This window comes from Brienomyrus brachyistius, unplaced genomic scaffold (assembly GCF_023856365.1).
Source record: "Brienomyrus brachyistius isolate T26 unplaced genomic scaffold, BBRACH_0.4 scaffold46, whole genome shotgun sequence".
Classification (NCBI taxonomy): Eukaryota; Metazoa; Chordata; class Actinopteri; order Osteoglossiformes; family Mormyridae; genus Brienomyrus; species Brienomyrus brachyistius.
In genome coordinates, this window is record NW_026042321.1 from 787761 (window position 1) to 810181 (window position 22421).

At 39.5% G+C, this 22421-nt stretch overlaps 1 long non-coding RNA gene across 1 annotated transcript in view; it reads right to left on the reverse strand.

Moving 5' to 3' along the window:
* Nucleotides 1–11627: 11627 nt before the first annotated feature.
* Nucleotides 11628–22421, reverse strand: part of LOC125723201 (uncharacterized) — a 29902-nt gene continuing 19108 nt past the window's right edge. Inside the window, exons 2-5 of the long non-coding RNA XR_007386806.1 lie at nt 16096–16164; nt 15747–15838; nt 13364–13502; nt 11628–12695 (exon numbers count right to left, since the gene is read on the reverse strand). This is a non-coding gene — a long non-coding RNA (uncharacterized LOC125723201). The remainder of the gene's footprint in view (nt 12696–13363; nt 13503–15746; nt 15839–16095; nt 16165–22421) is intronic.

Genomic DNA, 22421 nt, shown 5'->3' on the forward strand with positions numbered 1-22421 from the left:
TTAATCAAAATTGTTACTGATGTTATTTATACAAACAAGCAAAAAGAATAAATTATCCATCCAAACTATAATGCTTATTACAATTTTATTGCTTTGTTGCTTTACGGCAATGCGATAGATGTCCATGTCCTAGACTGGCATTCCCCTTTCCCATCTCCTTACACTGCAGTGGGCATATGAGTGCGTATGACTGACCACTAGTGCCATATAACATAGCAGTAGAGTGCCATGAGGGCAGGTCCTGCACAGTTGTTTATAACCCAGTAAGGGGAAGGCTGGTGTGAGACAGCAGGACGCAGAATAATAGAGCCAGGCAGGATTCAAGCAATCTTTCTTGTTACCATGGGAACCAATCAGCAGCCCAGTGACTGCCGATGCCTCGTATTATGAACCTCAGCTGAATAAGGTCAGATACATGACTTTATGGGCATGAGGGTAGAGAGTTTAGGCTCCCTTCTCTTGATCGTTTCAGGTTTTCACAATAAAGACATTTGTTTGCTGAAAGTATGCCATCCTATGGCACTGGAAACTTGCGTTCAAACAATATAGTTGAATATAATTTTTAAAAAGGCTTTAAATGCTACCATATTCGAATATTCAAGAAATTTATATTCTACAAAACCTGGGAATATTCTGGTACAGATTAAAATTGTAAAATTTAAATAGGCTTTACTAATATCATATGGTATTGATTTAAATTTTAAAATAAATCATTTTAATGTAAATTTTCCCTTTATTTTATCCAATAACACAATGGTGTCAGTGTGTTCATCACGCAAATGCCAGACTGTCAAAGTTCTCCCCTATAGCCACAGCAGATGAAGGCCAGCTGGAAAGCATTCATTTTAGAAAGTGTTTGGGGGTGATTAGAGAGAGTCTGTTGGCCTTTAGCCTTAGTGCTAACCTGAGAAAGCCGATGCGAGCCCTGAGGACACCTTCCCTAGCTGTTTGATGTTAGCCACTGCCCTCTAAGGCCTCAGTGAAAGCTACGCTTTGCCCTTCATCCGGTGAGGCCTTGACAAGCACACAGAATGTAAAAGGAGAGCTATTAGCATTTTATTACAGGATGTCAATAGGGGCAGGATAGGACAAAGCAATGTGCAACCGTCGTGCTAAACATAAAAAGGACCCGACCGTGAAGACACATTATACATCAAAATGCATGTGTTACAGAAGGGAAAAGCAGCTGTGAGGCAAATAAAATGCTTTAGGACGACAGACCTATCCTAAAAATGCCACACATATTTTAGTATATATAAAAAATATAAATTTCAGCATCTGGTTTTTCTGTTCTTTTCAAAAGACAATCCTGAAACATGACACTTGAATATATCCATCCATCCATCCATCCATCCATCCATCCATCCATCCATCCATCCATCCATCCATCCATCCATCCATCCATCCATTTTAAAAACCACTTATCCTACTGCGTCGCAGGGGGTGCGGAGCCTATCCTGGAAGCAATGGGCACGAGGCAGGGAACAACCCAGAATGGGGGGCCAGCCCATCGCAGGGCACACTCACACACCATTCACTCACGCATGCACACCTACGGGCATTTTAGCAACTCCAATGAGCCTCACCATGCTTTTGGACTGTGGTGGGAAACCGGAGAACCCAGAGGAAACCCCACGACGACATGCAAACTCCGCACACATGTGACCCAGGTGGAGACTCGAACCTGGGTCCCAGAGTTGTGTGTATATATATATATATATATATATATATATATGTATATGTATATGTTCTGTCTCCTCTCTGTCTGTTCTGTTTGTCTCCTAGCTGAAAGTACACAGCCATCATACAGTACAGTTCTGAAACGAGAAAGATTTTTTTCAAGAAATTAAAACGCCACACTTACAGTCCCATTTGAATAGTAATTTGACTTCTTCATCCAGGGAAATCCAAGCATGTATTTTTCTGTAATTTATCTGACAAGCCATCTGGAGCTGAGGCATTTGTCAGAAATTGTCGCGATAGAATTCAGCGTAGGTACTGACACCATTTTGGCACACAAAGGAAGAAGAAAATAATAAAAGAACATTTTTTCATCACGTTTTAACGATAATTCTTTTGGTGAAGAGTCATTCAATAATGATCAAACTTCGTTATTAATTTCTGGACACAGAATTAATCAATTAAATAAAAAATTATAAAAATATGTATACAATGCAGAAAGTGAAACTTCTGGAGATGTATAATCTTTGCATAGATTCTCGGCACATTTGGAGAGTCACAGCACAGTTAAGAAATCCTGGAGCCCCCTGACACCAGCTCAGCATAGGGCCCCTTCCCCAGTCAGCAACCCATTAACAGCAGCTCTGGACCCTGGAGAGGATACCAGTCCATTGTAGGTCGCATGCCAACAAACGCTATGGGTGATTCAGAGAAACCATGTAACTTAACGGCGTGTTGTATGTACCTGAAAGCGACACATGCAAACACAGCGCACAGAGAGCAGCGGGGTACAAACCCCAACTCAGCAGCTATGTTGCAAACCTGCTACCCATTGAGCTACCCTAATGTAATTCAGCTATTTATAACGGAAACCGGCATGATGATGTGGGTATTGCTTATTTTTATTCCTTTCAAAATGTTTATTTATGTAAAATTTTCATTATGCATTGGTTTGGTATCAAGGATGGTCGTCTCAGAAAGAATACATGCCTATAAAGGAGAATTTGCACGTAAATTGTGGTTCTGTGAATCAACAAGATGGTTTTCTGGCTCAAAACATTGCGGACAGGAACAGCCTCCACTCTGATGAAATGTGGTTTCGTCTGAGAATAGTAATTGGCAGAAAATTGTGTGTGGAATTCTGTTTTCCTGATCAAAGACCAGTAGCTGCTTTATTCTTTATCACCCGTCCTTACTTTCTGGTTGGTGCACAGTTCCCTCTGAAGAATTCAGAATAGGCTGCTTCCATCTCTAGGAAATGCATTGCGCTGTGAGACTTGTGTGAATATATCTGCATTACATTTCTGTTTCAAAAGGGAGTTTCATCAACAGAATGTGATGGGCGTCCCACTACTCAGCCCGGGGGCATCAAAAAACTACTGAAATCAGGCTTTTAATCCTAAACAGAATTTACATTTTGACCTAAACTAGAGTTTAATCATTAATTGATAAAAAAAGGGTCACCTGAAAGAACTAAAGGTGTCAAAGGGCAGGGCCGGCTCTACTTTTCCAAGGGCCGAAGGCAAAGCTTTACTTGGGAGGCTCCCCTTACCGAGAAAACCGATGATCATTTCACTTCCCAGAGCAACTGTCTATTCTTCCTATAGCTAAGGTCAGTCCTGACAGGAAGTGCTATCTCACACTAAACCTCAGCTCTTTGAAGAACGTAATCAATATAAATAACGTGGTTTAACATGTCAGGAAAAAACACATACATTTTTATTTATTTTTATAGCACACAATAGTTTTGACGTTCTTTTAAACAGTGACACAAAACTAAAGAGATGATTGGGTGAATGGATTTGTAGAGTTTGACACATTATAATATGCAGTTAACTAATTATGCATTACCTTGGCTAATACAAGGGACACAATTTTAATTTTAACTGAATGCTGGAGGAATTCAGAGAGTGAAGCTACTAGGCTATCATCTGCTGTAAGCTACATAAGACCACTGCTGTAGCTGCAAGAGGAAATATTTCAGTCACATAAGACACCAAACTGCCTGTTCATGTAGTCAGTGAGCCTCTTGTCACTTTGTAAAGGGGCAGAGACTTATTCTTATCTGTCAAGGTAGAAAAAACAAATGCTGGGAATATAAGAACTTGTTAGAGTAAAATGTCCTGTTTTATATGTTGACTGGATGAGGTTTATGATAGTACGGTACTGCGCCAGTAAGTGTACTCCCTGCTGCATTAAAGTTTCATACAAACAATATTTATTTGCACTCTACAGGGTAAAATTGTGTGGTTTAAGAGTCACGACTCAGCTGACAAACAGCCAGGAAGCACAGCTGGGTTGTGGGTTCGATGTCCACCCTTGGGTAAACTAGTGTCTCTAAATTGCCATGGGTGTGTAAATGCATGTGTTATACTTCTCTGATGTGGTAAAAGTCAACTACGCAAGTCTTATGACACAGGAATAATGTGTATGAAACATCGTGGTGTATCATTTGTCATTTGAACCACAACATTTCAAACACATTAGTCTAATACATTTTGCTGAAATAGGTTTAAATGTAATTTGTGGCGGGACTGGTATTGATCAGCTATTAATATTTATAATTAAGGTTTTTCTTAGTGGAGAATTCATACAACAGCTTGTGTCTGTCACATTTTGTTTCGTGCACTGAATTGATAAATGGTTTCATTGTGGCCGGCAGTATGACAGACACATGCGATTCATAAAGTAACAATTAGCTAAACACCCCACATATGTAACCAAATCTGCCCAGATACAGTGTTTGCATTTAAACTGACAATTACGAATAGGAAAAGGAAGACACCTGAGTGAAACACTTGGCATGAAGTATCGCAGAAAGCCAGAAAGAATGGAAACCTCTGTTGTTTAATCATCTATTTGACTGATTCTCTTATTCAGATGCATTTACATGGCTTCTGTTATAATATGCATTATAATATGCAGTTAACTAATTGTGCATTACCTTGGCTAATACAAGGGACACAATTTTAACTTTAACTGAATGCTGGAGGAATGTTTTTGGAGCAAAGAGTGAAGAAAAAGCGGCACTCATACACACAAGTGTGGAAATGCGATGGTCCCCATGATGTCAAAATAATAGGTTTTTATCACATTGTGGGGGACATTTGGTCCCTTATATAAACATAACCCACACACACAGAGACACACATACAAACACTAGAAAAGGGGATCCGGATGCAGACGGGCTACCGCTGGATGCAGGACATCAGGCATGTTTACTGATGAAAGAAATGAAACTCAGTCAAAGAAAAACTAGGGGAATGGGAGATAATGCACGTGTATGTGTGTGTGTGTGTGTGTGCGTGTATGTGTGGTGTTTGTATGTGTGTGTGCGCATGTGTGCATTGCACGCACACCATGCAATGGACTGGCATCCTGCTCAGGGTGCCCACTACCTCGTACGCTGTACTTCCTAAGGTAGGAAAAACAGGATCACTGCAACCCTGTACTGGAATAGTGGTTATGGATGGATGGATGGATGGATGGATGGATGGATGGATGGATGGATGGATGGATGGATGGATGGATGGATGGATAGCATTTTAATTATTGGATTTAATTTCAGTGAAAGATATTTATTTTTTTTAATGGGCAGTGGGAGATAAATGCCTATATCACACAATTGCCAAGAAGACTAAGGCACTAATTAGCAGAACCCCCATATATACAATATAAATAATTACACTCAGTACAGTAATACTGTGTTTAATGTTCAGCTGTTGAGCTCAGCATGAAACAAAAGTTAACTTGTTAATAGTTTTGAGGTTTTTTTCCGCACACATATACTTTTGAATAGATGATGTTCTGTTATAAATGGGGGGAAAAAACAGTCAACAGAAAGTCGTTTTGGTTGTATTTAAAATTTCTAAAGCTAACCACCTGCTGGACCACCTGCTTAGAAATCTGTGTGTAGAGCAGATAAGGTGGCATCTGGGCTCGTTTTGGCTTGACTTACTGTTTTAAAAGGATGTCACAGGTGTTCCCAATTTTGTTAACAAGGTATGAACTGCTGGCCGAAATGCCCATCCCTTACAGTGACACAAGTGAAGATATCAACATAAATTTACAGGGGGTGTTTTAAGTCACCCCAACGCTGTTTAACAATCATTTACAATCATTTATTCTTGACCTCACATCAGAGTTCTTGGCAGCCCAACTACCTTCCACGCACGTCCTGATTTTCCCAAGTTCGATGGGTCCCTTGGTCAACAAGGGAGGGGTTTGCATTTAACCAGTCACAGTCTTTCTTGCATTTTAGTTCTTTAAGCAATCACAATCTTCCATGTATTGTAATTCTTTGATCAATCACACCACCAGCTAGGTGGTTGGAAGCCTTGACTTTGAAAATGAGAAAAAAATGGACCAATGTGGTAATGACATACAATGAAGAATGTGACTGGTGAAAGAAGAGAAATACAAGCCCCTCCCTTGTTGACCCAGGGACACGTTGAACTCAGTATGCCCTACTTTACATCTTCTCTTATCATTCCTCGTCTTTGATGTTCTACTGCAGGATCAGCAACCCTTCCCTGACAGCAAGGCACAACTTCCCCAGCAGAATCCAAGTCAAAGACAATATGCTGGTGTTAATGTAGAGAAACCCCTCAAATTAACTCACTCTGCCTGCTACTTATTTTAGGAAATACCAAAATGACCAGGAAGACCGAAATAAAATTTAGTGACTAAAAATTTCTAAACCTACCTCCGCCTTTCTGTCACTGCTAGTGCTCTGTACTCAACTTTAGCAACTAAGCTGACCGCAAATAAGCCTGCTGAAGGTGATTTAACAGCACGCAATGAGATGATTAAGAGGTAAAGGTAATGACACTTTGCTATGGAGGCGTAAGCCCCCGTGAAAATAAATGACACAGAAATGGCCCTTTTGCTGTCTGGCAGCAGCACCGGACGTGGATGCTTGCCATTCAGGCTCCATTAGGCTCTGCTGTCTCTGCTCGTCAAGAGATTTTCAGCAAATCGCAGCACTCTAGAAACTGATTTCTCACAACCAGAATGGAAGTTCATTTTTTCTTGGCAAGGACTATATTCTGAAAAAACATCCATCTTCTGAAACAGCTGTAATATTGTTATATCTCGCAAGACGAACACAGCATTTATCACTGTGACTGATTATTCAGGAAAGCCCTCCTCAAACACACACACACATACTGTAGGCCTGTACTTATTGTGGGGACCATCCATTTATTTCTATGAGTAAAACCCTAATCTCAGCAATGGTGACCTTAACCCCTACTCAGACCTATCCTTATCCATAAGTAACCAAACAAAATATGTCTTTTAGCTATTTTACTTTTTTGATTGGCTTCACTGATGTTTTTATAAAATTGAGTTCTTTCTTGTGGGGAGTGAAAATATGTCAAAATAGCAGGTTTTTATCACATTATGAGGACCTTCTTGAACCTTTATGGCTTTCCAACATTAGTGTTAGCAGGAGAAGAAACAATTTAAGGATGCGCTTGTTGTTCATTCTATCAGAGAAGAAAAAAAACCCACAATGAATATTAAGATAAAGTTATTTCTTTAAACTGCAGCTCTTGGTGTGTCAATTTTTCCACTGTGTTCCATCCTGAGCTTGGAATCACTCCATTTACATAATGCATAATCACACTGGTTTCTGAGAGTAACAGATTTGCAGTAAAAAGCCTTCACTCTAAATAGTGTGTTCCTGCAAGAATGATAAATTGGTAATGGGGCCAACCAGACTGGGAACTAGCTGGGACGACATTCCAACAGTGTTCTGTGATTTTCAGAAAGTTTATGGAGCAATGAAAAAATAGAAGAGTTAGTCCAATATTAAATGCAAAGTTTAACTATAAAGATACATTTTCACTGTGACGAACCTGTTATGAGCAGATTGGTGGAACTCTTTTTACCTTCAGAGGTGAAGAATTATGTCAATCAGTTACCTCTAATGATGGGTAACTGACCAGGTCTAGCAGTGTTCATTTTGAAATGACATACCGTACCCCTGCTAGTTTGGAGGTTGCTGGTGGTCTGAGAATGATCACATGGTAAACATCATACCACCTACCATTCCATCCAATGGCAGCAAATTTCGGAGTCACTGCTACTTTCATGGGAGATCGTTCTACACTAGTGGCCAAAATTGTGGAAACACTTCCAAGTTTTAGAGATTGCAGAACTTGTGCTGTTGCTCCAGCTATTTGTAGCTATCGTCCATATTCATGTGCTAATTTTGAAAGCGTAATGGCAAAAATGCTAGGTGTTTACAGTTTTGGCCCCCAGCCCCGTGAGAATACCTTTGCCTAATGACAGCAACAGGGCTGTTAAAACCAACTGAAGTGAAAGTAAGAGGAAAAAGAAGCATCAATCATACCTAGCAAACATAAGACGCCTGCTAGACATATGAATAATATCTGCATTGCATCAGATGGTTCGGGACCATATCTGTATGCCTGCATGACTGGCAATTCAGGTTCAGTATCTTGGACATCATAGATATGCAGTTCAATATTTGAACATCTGGCTAGGAGATGATTTGGATATCTGTGGACGTGCAAGACACATGTATTACCCAATATTGGACGTTCAGAAAAGACGTCATCAAAACTTTCATTCTGGCTCCTCAGGCGATATCTTTTCAAACTTTATCTTTTCAATTATTTTGAACGTACAGTATACAGACAAAAGCATTGGGATACCTGACCATTACACCTATAGGAACTTTTATGACATCCCATCCTAAATCCATAGGCATCAATATGGAGTTGGTCCCCCCTTTGCTGTTATACCAGGCTTTAATTCATCCAGAAGAGCATTTATGAGTTCGGGCACTGATATTGCTGTCATGCCCAGCTCGTCCTCGTGTGTGCCACGCCCCCTCATTAACCGCATGTGCTGCCCCGATTATAATTACCTGTTTCCTGTTATTTCGGCTTGGCTTGTGTATTTCAGTCTGCATTCAAGTCTGTTTCCCCAGGTCTGTCATTGATGTTGTTTATCGTGCTGTACCCTGCCCTGTCATTTTGAGGAAAAAAACCCCTATTCCTGACTCCACGGCTTCGCTGCCTTCCTGCCCACCGGGCGATCGCAACAATTGGATGCGAAGGCTTGACTCACAATCTTTGTTATAGTTCATCCCAAAGGTGTTTTATGGGGTTGAGGTCAGGGCTCTGTGCGGGCCAGTCTTCCACAGCAAACTCACCCAACCATGTCTTAATGGATGTTGCTTTGTACACTGGGGCCCATACATGCTGGAACAGAAAAGGGCCATCCCCAAACTGTTGGAAGCATAGAATTGTCCAAAATGTCTTGGTATGCTGAAGCATTAACAGTTTCTTTCAGTGGAACTAACGGGCCATCCATTGAAAAACAATCCCATTCCATTCTCCCTCCAGCACCAAATTTTATATTTGGCACAGTGCAGTCAGACAAGGTTCTCCTGGCATCTACCAAACTCAGACTTGTCCATCAGACTGCCAGACAGAAAATTTCAAGATTTGTCACTCCAAAGAACACATTTCCACTGCTCCAGAGTCCAGTGTCAGCATGTTTTACACCACTCCATCCAAGACTTGGCATTGCGCTTTTAGTGACGTGAGGCTTGCATGTAGCTGCTTGGCCATGGAAGCCCATTCCATGTTTTTGTGCTAGAGGAAGTTTGGAACTCTGCTGTTATTAGATCAATAGAGTATCGGCAACTTTATGTACCATGTACCTCAGCACTGGGCGACCCCACTCTGTTACTTTATGTGCTCTGCCACTTTGTGGTTGTGTTTCTGTTGTTCATAAGTGCTCCCACTTGCAATAATAACACTTATTGTTGACCATGAAATATCTAGCAGGAAAGAAATTTGAAAGTGGCATCCTATGATAGTACCTTGCTTGCACTGAGCTCTTCAAAATGACACTTTCCATCACTAATATTTGTCAACACAACTGAATGGCTAGGTTGTTGATTTTATACACCAATGAGTCAGAAGGAAACACTTCAATTTTTAAGTGGCGTGTCTCAATATTTTTGTCCCTTTAGTGTATATTTGTTCAGTGGGTAGGCTTCAAAATGAGGGTCAGGCACTTCCTTTTTGGTTAACAATATTTTCATTTATTGGCTTCATTGAATTTCTTTTATATTAGGTCACCTCATATGTTACATATATCAGAAGCCAGTAAACGTGTCTTTGAAACTGAATATATCATAAAATTGTATTATTGCAAACAAAAAAGAAATACCTTTTTCTCATGTCATTGCTTTTGAACTACTCATCTCTTGCGCATTTCGAAATTCAGCCATCTGCGTGTCAGTTCAGTCATCTGTCGGTTTCTTTGCTCTGCCACTATATATGGGAAATGCACAAAATGTGTCCTGATTTTTGAGGATGTCTTTTAAGCAGTATTGCTTATTGATTTGAATAATAATGTCAAATCTAACCTAGGTTTGTGAAGCAAGTAAATTTACTAGAATAATTTCATACTATGTAATTTGTACTTAAAAGCAATAGAAATGAAGCCATCTAATCAATAAATATCTGACCCAAAATAAAATATCTGACCCAGCTGTTAAATAAATGTTAAGTTTGTTTTGAAAAGTCACAGATTGGCATTCATTTATTTTAGTCATGGTAGCAGAACAATCGGCAAGCATTTTGTCCGACATCTGTTATTATTACAGCGCACTACACAATTATTGGCACCCCTTATAAATATTTGTAAAAAGGGTTAGAAAAAATCCACCTTTTGATGAGGCAGCTTCATGTCACACTGAAAAATTGAGAAAAATTCAACCTTACTGATTAAAATAAATTTATTCCAAGAAAAAAAAATCCTTCATCAAGAAATAATTATCGTTACAAAAACACATGTGCCACGATTATTGGCAGCCCTGGAAATTATAGTGAACACAATGTAACCAAAGCATGTTTCCCCTGTAAATTGTACATCTTTGAGTTTAGTGGAGTGAATAGGAACCTTCAAGCTATAATCCATGACTTCCTGGTTAACAGGGATATGAACATTAGGTGACACAGAGCCCAAATTCCCGTAATCCATCAGCATGGGAAAGATAAGAGAACATGCAAACCAAATGAGGGAGAAGTGTGTTGAACTTCATAAACCTTGTTAGGGTACGTGGCATTATGGACTCCATGAAATACCAGACATTTTAAATCAAAAATTGGCTGCCTCTGCTGGGAAACAAAAACTGGGCCGTCATTGGATCTTCCAGCTAGACAGTGATCCTAAGCACATGTCCAAATCAACACAAAAATGGTTAGCTGACCGCAGAATCAAGCTTCTGCCATGGTCACCTCAGTCCCCTGACCTGAACCCCATTGAAACCTATGGGCTGAGCTGAAGAGGAGAGTGCACAAGAGAGGGCCTCGGACCCTGGATGATCTGGAGAGATTCTGTAAAGAGGAATGGTCTCAATTGCCCTGCTTGGTATTCTCCAACCTTATAAAATGTTATAGGAGAAGACCCAGTGCTGTTATACTGGCAAAGGGAGGTTGTACAAAGTATTAAAAGCAGTCCGTAATCGTGGCACATGTGTTTTTGTTAAAGATAATTATTTCTTGATGAAGGATTTTTTTTTCTTGGAATAAATTTATGTTAATGAAAGGTTGGATATTTCTCAATTTTTCAGCGTGACATAAAGCTGCATCACCAAAAGGTAGATTTTTTCTAACCCTTTTTTACAAATCTTTAGAAGGGGTGCCAATAATTGTGGAGGGCACTATAAGTATTACTGTACCCATTTATACCTACCTGTCTTACACTGCTGTTCAATACGAGGCGTGTGTGAAAATGAATGAACCTGAAGCCCTTACGGAGGCTTGGATGGAATGGGATGGGATGGGATAGCATGTCAGATCCATTCAACAAAAGATAAAACCACGGAATGGAAAAACGAAAGTTTCAGCAGGACAGAAAGATCTGGAACAGAGGAAAAACCCACCTTCAGCTGAAACAAAACCATGACATTACCTGATAATATATTTATAAATATAAATCAACCCTTTGAATTTCACCTCCTACATTCCCTGTTCAGGTGTTACATTTCTTAAAAGAAAGAAATAACCACCACAAAAGGTGATTTTTATTTGTTAAGGTAGTTAAGCTATAATGGTATAGATATATAGGAATTTATTAAAAAAAAAAAAGTTGTCAGTTGTATCCTTTTGTATTCAGGACCGAAAAGTCCATTCAAGGGCATAATTAACTTTGGCATTAGTTAAGGAGTGATATTAACATTCGGCGACCCGCCATCACCCTTTGTGCAGAGGATGCAGTATGCTAATGTCACTCATTTACATGTGTCGTCTGAAGTCCCTGGATGAAATGATCTAGAGAGACAGCAACCTCCCTTGTGTGAAGGAAAGGGACTGCAGTATGAAAGAATGAAGAGCAATCTAGTAATGAGGGTTGCTCACCATAGCAGGAGTTCCTGAACTTAACCTCATTTCAGGCGTATAATACAGTATCAGCCTTAAGAGAGAAGACGCTCAGCATCATTCGCCCCAATGTTGTCAAACAAAAATCCAACTCATACATTCCTGGCTCGAAATCATTCATGGAGATCTCTTTGAATATTATTACAGTAATGAAACAGAATCCAGAATGACAGTCACATCTTGCATGGTTGGTAATTTAGGTCATGCAGAGATGGGTAGTGCAGGTCCAGAAAGCAAAAGTCCAGACTAAGATTTTCTTACAACCAACTATTTGAGCATAAAGATTCAATGAAAAGTACTCAACTGGTTGGTTGAAACAAAATCTTGGTCTGGACTTTTGTTTTACCCATCTCTGCATGGAAACGAATACAGGTTTGTGTCCCTTACTGATATACCCATAGAAATAGCATAGAGCAACTTGAAGAGGGTGATTTGTGGCTCAGCAGGCAAAGCCTCTGTGCCTGTAACCAAAAGGTGACCCATTCAAGCCTGGTGTTGGTTGAGTAATCACGTGTCCATGGGCCCTTGAGCATGGCCCTTAACCTCCACAGGCCCCTTTGCTGTGAGCCCTAAGCATGCTGTCACCTGTATGGAGAACAAGATGGGGAAAAGTGAAAGGAGAATGTCCCCACAAGTGCTCCCACAAGACAAAGGAAAGCAACAGAACTTGAAACTTTGCTGTAAAATAAAACAAAGAAGGAAAATATGGAGAATTTATTTCCATTGTGTCAGTCAACACTTTTATGCCTTTATTTTATATTCAGTACTGTACTGTCACTGTAGTACTGCATTGCATTTGGTACAGTACTGTACTGTACCCCATAGAAAAACCCTCAACTGCATCATATGTAATAATAAGAATTGTGTGAGAGAATTTATTATTGCTATTATTATTACTATTATTATTATTATTATTATTATTACTATATGTGGTCATTAAGCAATGCAGACCTGTATTACATCTTACATACTTACACGTATTACAAAATGTTTAATTGCACATGCAGTCTTAACCTGGGATCTATCTATATCTATCTGTCTGTCTCAGTCAAACCTTTGCTTTTGGTGGAATTAAAGTCATTACAACATTTTACAACCTCTAAATCTACTTTCATCAATAATATTGATTTAAGTATGTTCACATGGTAGGAATTGTGCACAAAAATGTCTGCATGTGACTATGTTGCACAGGTTGAATTATTGTATACAAACAGGGTTTAGAAAATACATGCAAATCTAATGTTATTACCCACACAAGGCAGAGGTCAACACTGTCCTGGGAATTCGGGTTGTGTGCACTTGGAATTGGAGGGAGGTAACATCAGGACAGACAGACAGCTTCTAGCTGATCCATTATGTATCATTTTTGTTCAAAACCTTTGCCAGTCCACACTCCTCAGAAAAACACATAACAAAAATACGAAAACAAAAGCAAGCTGCAGACATTAGTTTTGCCTGAAAGGTAAAGAGAACAAGAAGTAACTGGTATATTCATTAACTGAAGTTTTATTACAATAATCTGGATTACTGATAAATCTATGTAAATTATGGAATCTAAGACACAAAAATTAGGTGTATTTTGGTTACATCCTATTTGATGATCTGCATCCAGGGGTGTGCACCATTTAGGACTGAACTGAGAATGGCCCTGAAATTTTGATGCGATTCATGAATTTGAATTAGGGTTTAAAACAGGATCCAGAATTTCCATTCGAATTTGAATTTCACAGTGTGTGCAGGCACCCATAAATACTTAAGTGCCTCTGTTGCTTCCTCATGCAATCACAGAGTACATAATCGATTATACATTGATTATTTTTGGCAGACATTTTTGTCCAAAGCAATGTATAAGTGAGGCAAGTAGAACATTACAAATATACGACTGTCAAATAGTCGAAGCTGGGATTCCAGTAATTCCGGCCAGTAATTATTATGGACCAGAGTCATAGTGCAGATAGAGAAAGGAAGGTACCGGTCCACTTATGGCTCCAGATAATTGGACTAAAGGGAACAGAACACACAAACAAAAACAAAAACCAAAAAAAACAGGAATAGGCAAGGGTACAGAACTTCCAACACATGGTAACATGATCAATGACAGACTAACAAACTGAGTGCGAGCAGGCACTTAAATACACAAGCAAAGGACAGGTGTAACTTGTAATCAACTCAATCAAAGGGAACACAATTAACTAAACACAGGTGAGGTGGATTATAATTAACAGGCAGTGAAAGGTCAATTAACAGATAGGGAGAAAAGGAGCAAACACTAAGGGAAACAAAACTAGGGCAACTGAATGAACAGGAAATAAGGACAATGAACTGTAACTGAAATACCTATACAAATATGAAACCAGGAGAACTAAAATAAAAAACATTTTTGAGATTGGCCTCTGGCCAGCCTTGAACCCACAACCCCAAAAGGGAAGCTAATAACAGTGGTGAAGCACTTAGCCAGGTAAGATGTACAGCGGCATAGGGAGGAAGCAAACACTAGAGAGACAAATGAGGTACAAGACAGGAAGCAACAGGATGGCCAGCAACACCTGCTGGCCAAACGGGAATAAGACACATAGGACAAGAGCAGACAGGCACCGATCCTGACAAGTAACAAGTGTAAGTAGAACAAGAACAACATAAAATCTTCTAGCCTAAGAAGACAATTCAACAATGAGAAGTGCAACATTAAGAACATTCAAGGAACATAGAGGGACATCAGACTAGTAGAGGAAATCCTGGAATAGCTGGGTCTAGAGGCATTTCTTGAACATGGAGAGGGAGTCTGATGTGGTATGGCACTTTGGATTACGAGCACGTTTCCGAATTATGCTCTCAATCCGAGGTTTTACTGTATAAGGGTTTAAATTTTGCTATTATCTTAAATTTGTTAAACTGTAGAACACTTGCCAGGATAGATGGCGTAATCAGATTTATACTTATTGAAAATTGTGCCTATGCTTCAACTGTGACCTACTGTATGAGTAACATAGGTAAAGTGCAAAGCTTGGCAAAAGAAGGATATCCTTGAGTTATATATCACCTTATGCATGGTAAATTGTGTGAGTTCACTATACAGAATGTCCTACAGCTATAAAACAATGAAGTTAAATGACAAGCAAAAAGATAAAAAAAAAAAGATGCCTTCATTGTTTTCCCAACTGCCTGTCCAGCACAGGATGACGATAAGTTTGGAGACTATCACCAGAAACACAAGGCAGGAAAAAACAAAAAAAATTTTAGAACTACAAGAAGAAATCAGAATACCTAGAGGAAGCCCATGCAAACAAGATAAGACGGTGTTTCTTAGCTGTCTGGAGTCAGCGATCTCGCCCAGAGGAACAAACAGAAATCTCACCAAACCGCTTTAAACACTTCAGGTGTTTTTGTCATAGAAACATTAAAAAAACACCCCCAGAAAAACTGAACAGTCTACATTTCAAATGTATATTGGAAGAAACTAAATATATTTTTAGAACTTTGTAAGGAGAATGAAAATAACAAGAGTCACTTGCTTGAGTGTCTGAGTCAGGAAGCTGTCCTGATCGCCCACCTGTTTGCAAACAGTGCTATTAATATGATAAGAATTGAGTTGTTATTGGGTGAAGAAAACAAGTGAAAACACTCAATTTGACTCACATAAACAAGAGCATGTCTGGTTCTGTTTACACTGGCCACTACAGCAAGTTGAAATGAGTTGATTACTAAAGATGCTCCAAGATGATCGCCCCCTGAAGGAGATGTCCAGAATTGTTTGTAATTTAGATAAATAGATAAATAGAAATATGAAACCGCCACACATCGACTGTCCTGGATATCTATGGCCTCTGTGCACCCCACTGAGTGCCTGTGCTTGAAATTTATTGAGGTATTTCTTATAAATACATGTGCAAAATAATGTTTCATGTTTACTTTACCATATGCAGTACTTAATTAACAGGAGTACCTTCAGTGTAATAGAAAATTATGCTCAAGAGCTATGGGTTACCTTCTCAATCGGTGAGACTGCTTCTGATGCCAAGAAGGAAGAAACTCTGCCGGATGGGATCCGCTGATGCTTTTACACCCAGAAAGAATACCAGAAGAAGTAGATGAATACAGAAGAATAGCTTCTAAAGTGTTTTTGTAATTTTTCATTTGCGCAACTCCTGAAGTTTGTTTTCTGGTATAAAACCTCATCTGGTAATCAAAAAAGAATAGAGTTGTTGGGTTACATTGTTATTCGCAGCATCAGCTAATTTACTTTATCTCTTCATAATTCCAAATATCGTAAAACGGAGATACTACAAGTAGTTAAATTGCACAGACAGTGGAACTACTAATATCCCTCTGCGGAAATTAACCATTGTAAGAGTAATTATAGAAAATACTCTACTTCTTAAGGACAAATGCATACTGTGTTGGTGCTGCTAAAATAGCACTATTTGTTACATGTATGTGTGTATATATCAATGCTATATGACATAGTAATTTTCACAGCCATATATTCAATTGCTCAGGAAAAAAATAACTGGCTTGAAATAAAAAAATCATGATTGTAAATGTGTTTTTAGCACCGTTGAACAGACCCCTCCAAAACTACACTATATTGCCAAAAGTATTGGGACACCTGCCTTTACACACACATGAACTTTAATGACATCCCATTATTAATACATAGGCTTTAATGTGGAGTCAGCTCACCCTTTGCAGCTATAACAGCTTCAACTCTTCTGGGAAGGCTATCCACAAGGTTTAGGAATGTGTTTCTGGGAATTTTTTGACCACTCTTCAAGAAGGGTATTTATGAAGCCAGGCACAGATGTTGGATGAGAAAGTCTGGCTCACAGTCTCCGCTCTAATTCATCCCAAAGGTGTTCTATTGGGTTGAGGTCAGGGCTCTGTGCAAGCCAGTCAAGTTCCTCCACACCAGACTCGCTTCTCCATGTCCTTATGGACCTTGATTTGTGCACTGGTGCACAGTCATGTTGGAATAGGAAGGGGCCATCCCCAAACTGCTCCCGTGAAGTTGAGAGCATGAAATTGTCCAAAATGGCTATGGATGTTGCAGCATTAAGAGTTCCTTTCACTGGAACTAAGGGGCAAGCCCAACCCCTGAAAAACAACCCCACACCATAATCACCCCTCCATCAAACTTTACAGTATACTTGGCACAATGCATTCAGGCAATTACTGTTCTCCTGGCAAGCACCAAACCCAGACTCGTCCATCGGACTACCAGACAGAAAAGCGTGATTCGTCACTTCAGAGAACACGTCTCCACTGCTCTAGAGTCCAATGGCATGCTTCACACCACTGTAAGGCTTGGATGCAGCTGCTCGGCCATGGAAACCCATTCCATGAAGTTCCCTATGCACTGTTCTTGAGGTAATCTGAAGGCCACATGAAGTTTGGAGGTCTGTAGCTATTGACTTTGCAGACAGTTGGCGACTTCTGCACACTGTGTGCCTTAGCATGCGTTGTTCCCGCTCTGTGATTTTACGTGGCCTACCACTATGTAGCTGAGTTGCTGTTGTTCCCATTTGCTTCCACTTTGTAAATATACCACTAACAGTTCACTGTGGAATATTTAGTAGCGAGGAAATTTCATGCATGGACTTATGCACAGGTGGCATCCTATCACGGTACTGCACTTGACTTCACTGAGCTCCAGAGAGTGACCCATTCTTTCACAAATGTTTATAGAAGCAGTCTGCATGCCTAGGTGCTTGATTTTATACACCTGTGGCTATGGAAGTGATTGGATCAGCTGAATTCAATGATTTGGAGGAGTGTCCAAATATTTTTGGCAGTATAGTGTATATTAGGAATCACAAAACTGTTCCTTCTGTACCGTGAACCATAGGTAACTGCAGAGCTCATTGCTGCATTTACTAACTCTGAGCATAGGCAATGCTAGGCTTCCCTCCCAGGGGGTGCAAAGTGAGAGATCCCAACCAGTCATACAGACCAGTGCCGTGCAGAAACAGGGCTAAGTACTCAGTGGGGGGTGTGGCAAAGTTACCATTTGGGATGGAAAAATCAGCATGATGACCTCAAAATGGGAGGTACTTTCAATCGTTAGGGCTAAAGTATCACACATGCACATTGATATGACTAACATAAGCCATACAGTATAATTAAATTTTATTGAACTTAGTGTGTTAAAGTACCACTTTTATGTGATGAATAGAGGGTGCATGGCCTGCACCCTCAGTAAAATCACTGATGAAAATGACTGTTTTGCTTAGTTTTGTGTTTTATGCAAACCATAGTTCATTCATAAACTCTTTATATGGGTAGCCTTATTGTAAAGTGGCACCCATCCTCTTTATCGAAATCAGAGTCACAGAAAGTCTGCATCCTACTGCGTGAAGCACAGTCACCACCTCACCTCGACTGCGTATGTTTGGGCTGTGAGAGGAAGCTGGGCTACCCAGAGGAGAGCCGCACAGACACAAGGCAAATAAGAAAACTCCAAACACGGAGCTGAGGCAAAACTACAGCCCTTGAAGGCATGAGGCCAAGGACCTACCCACTGATACACCGTGCTGTCATTTCAGCATTTTTAGTTACTTGGTGTCTGGCATGACTGTCAGACATGCATTACCGGGGACATGCATCAGTAGGTCAGCACAATTTGACTAGAAAACAGTGAGATGACTGCCATTGAGAAATAATATACAGCCGCACCTCAGTGTCCACAGGAACTGGGGCCAGGAGCCCTCGCCGAAACCAGAATCTGTAGATGCTCAAGTCTCTCATATAATAGCATGGTATTTGCATATAACCCTGGCACATCCTCCCACATACTTTAAATAAACTGTAGGTTACTTATAATATCTAATACAATGTTAATGCTATGTAAGTAGTGGTTGTACTGTATTGTTTAGGAATTAAGGACAAGAAAAAAAATCTGTCCAGGTTCAGTACAAACACTATCATCGTGTGGATTCAGCTTAGTGCTTCAGCTTAGAACTTTATGGAATTTTTTTAAAAATATTTTCAGTCTGCGGTTGGTTGACTCCACAGATGCGGAAGCGGTGGAAATGGAGGGCTGACGGTATCTACAAAAGCAGTGGCTGCCTTCCGTTTCAGTGCAAGGGGAGTTTTAAGTTTCCGTGTTAAGCTGATTTTAAGTTTTCGTGTATTTAAAAAATCATACTGTCCAGATTGTTTCTATGACAGATACAAAATTGTAGAATATTACACAAAGGTAAGCAGCCGTTCATAATGAAGTCGCTGCACAGTTTATTTCAATTACTTTAAAAAGTTCTGAGAGGAAGGGTATTTTCTTGTCCTTTGCCTGCCTGAAAGCAAACTTGTAGAGGATAGAGGATTGAATTTGCAGCAATACACATCAACCTGTGTGTTAATTACTACTGGAAGAGGATATTGCATGATTATATATATGCAGGGTGATGGATGCTGATCTGAGAATGATGAAATGATACATTCATCTTTTCTTCACTCTCCCCCATTCAGTGACCAAGGCTGGAGTTTTGATTTTCATGAATTAGCTGGTTTATTTTTTAGAGGCATTAAAGAGAAGACAGCTTCTAATTTAAACAAACAGAATGACACTTTCATCTGAACATTTCAACCAGGCAATCACTGGCAACACCATAATCGCCGTGTAACTGAACCCTCCGGCGTCAGAGATGCAGATGCAGAGCAAAGCAAAATCAAAGCCCAGAGCCAGAAGATGTGGTCAGAAGTATGAGCCGTAAGCCAATAGGATGCTCCTCGAGGTGCAGGTCTGCTTCATACCTCCTGCTGTCTAGTGATTGGAAGTTCGATTCAATCCTATCAAACTGTTTGTTTAAATTAACTCAATGTTCGATTCAAAGAATCAGTTGGGGGGGGGGGGGTTCTGTTTGACATATAGTGCTTATATCTAAATATAAATTAAACAATAACCACACTATTGTCGCTGCTGTGTAGCTGTTTTATAAATTGTGCATCTAAAATGCATCTTGATGCACAAAACTGCCATAATGAGATTCTATGGCTGTCTCACTAGTTTTAAATGGAGAAAAACTATACCTTGCGTATTTTAAGTTTGCTGTATTTATTTGCATTTCTAGTTTCCTGTTATGTTACTATAAGAATACTGCTGTTCTTCAATTACTGTTAAATTACTTTAACTCAAACAGTATGTTTACTAAAACCTTGTTTTAATAAAAATATTGTTAGTTAATCTTGAAGTCTTATGAATTTATAACATTCATAATACACTTTATGTCTAATTTTACTGAAATACAATCTCATATGCAGACATTAGCTTGTAAAATATAAACAAACAATGAGCCTCTAAAAGCCAGTAAAGGTATCTTAAGAAATCTACAAACATTATGTCTGAAAATACTTTAGATACAATACCAAAGCCACAACCATATATATTGTATCTTTCATTCATTAACATGCAGAATATGTAACCTTTAGGCTTTAGTTTATATTGTATCGACCTAAATTCTAGTAAACGCTGTTCGCAAGGACTCTTGGGATTAGAATATTTACTAACCAGTTATTTTAACTCGTAACGCTCAAACAAACTTTCAGCATGATCAGAAACAGTCATTTGGTGAGTTTTGGTACTGAAGGGAGTCTAACTCGTCTTATGAGTCTCCCAAGTTTTGATGAGTAAGTGCTAAAGCTGAACATGCTGCACTCGGCAACTTACTGACTGCCAAACTACTCAGAGAGTCAGTAAACAAATTATCCAGTATGGATACTTAAATAAAGTGGGGAGTCAGTGAGACACAGCTGATGTGCCAGACCGACTGTGATCCTGAATGTACATCAAGTGCCAACAAACCAGGCAACTGCATACTACTCTGCAGCACCTGGCATAGCACTGTAAAGCACATCTGCTCTTAAGTCATGTTTATAAAATGTGATACGAATGTTACAGCATGCAAGACAGAGTTATGATTGTTCTTTTGTAATCTGAAATAAGATACGAAAACAAAATGAACTATATAAACTAAAGAAGCTAAATGAAAACTATAAATATTGCTTCCAGAACTAACTGAAATAAAAATTTAAAAATGTCAAGTACTTGACATAATTGCTATATATAAATACAATATATCTAAAGTAATGATATGTTTATCTCTGGTCCTAGTGGGATGCACTACAACCCAACATTTTGCAGAAGCTAGCAAGGTCCTACACCTTTCCATTTATCAACAAAAATAAAATTACTAAAACTTAAACTGAAAGTAAAATATATACAAACTAAATAGATATACACATTTAAAATAAAAAACTAAAGGCAAACAGGATTTCAAATGAAAACTGAAAATATATTTTAAAAACATCAAAAACTTTATTTAGAAAATCATATTTATAATAACACTGACACAAGGAGAAAGACGGCATGTGACATTGCAATTAGAAACACACCTGTATGTGATTCTTAGTTTGCAGCTGTCTGGGAGTCTTTATGATGTCATTAAGAGGAATCATATAAAATAAATGCCGGTATTTATGGACTTGCTTAACTTTTCCTCAAATCAGATAGCTACACCTCTTTCCAGTCTGATCAGAGAGGGTAGAAAAACGAGTTTATATACAATCTTTGGTCCAGTCTCTTTTCAGACTTCCTGCTACTTTTCCCCTGGCTAATAAACAATCAAAGCATGCTGAATGGACCAGGTGCATAGTTTCAAATTGAGTGGTGTGTGCAGCCCCCCCCCCGCCCAGTGCAGTCTCCGAGGCCGGCTCCTGTGACGAAAATTACATCACCACAGTCGCGCGCGTGGTGTCACATCCACGTGCGTGAAGTATGAACGTAAAGCAGGCACATCTGCAGACACAGGACAGCGAGAACACAGATAGAGAGGTATCAAGGTCTGCAGGCACACAGTAGGAAACAAAACAGGCAAACAAAAGATGTCATCAAAATGGAGACAATTCCTCGCACAGCTGGTACCCGAGTCACAAAGCTGGATTTTTGGGTTAGCAAGATAGTTTGGGGCTAAATATGGGTCAGCAAAGGAAAAGTCCAGAAGATAAAGTGCCGTAAATACAACAAGTAATCTAGCTAACTAATATACCTTGGGGGGACATGGCTGGGGGGTTCAAACTCATCATATTACTGCATGGCCTGATAACCAAAAAATCTTGCTGGATGACACAGGTTCCTGGTCAAACTAGTTATATAGACTAGTAATCGGAGAGATGTGCAACTATCAGTACTGAGGGGAGAGAGACCAGAAAAGGGGACACGGTGCAGGGGGCAATTCTGAATTGAGGCATACAGCTGTGCTGAGAAATTGTATGCTAAAAATTGTATGTTAAATATCAGGAATTTGGGGATTCTCTGCTTCT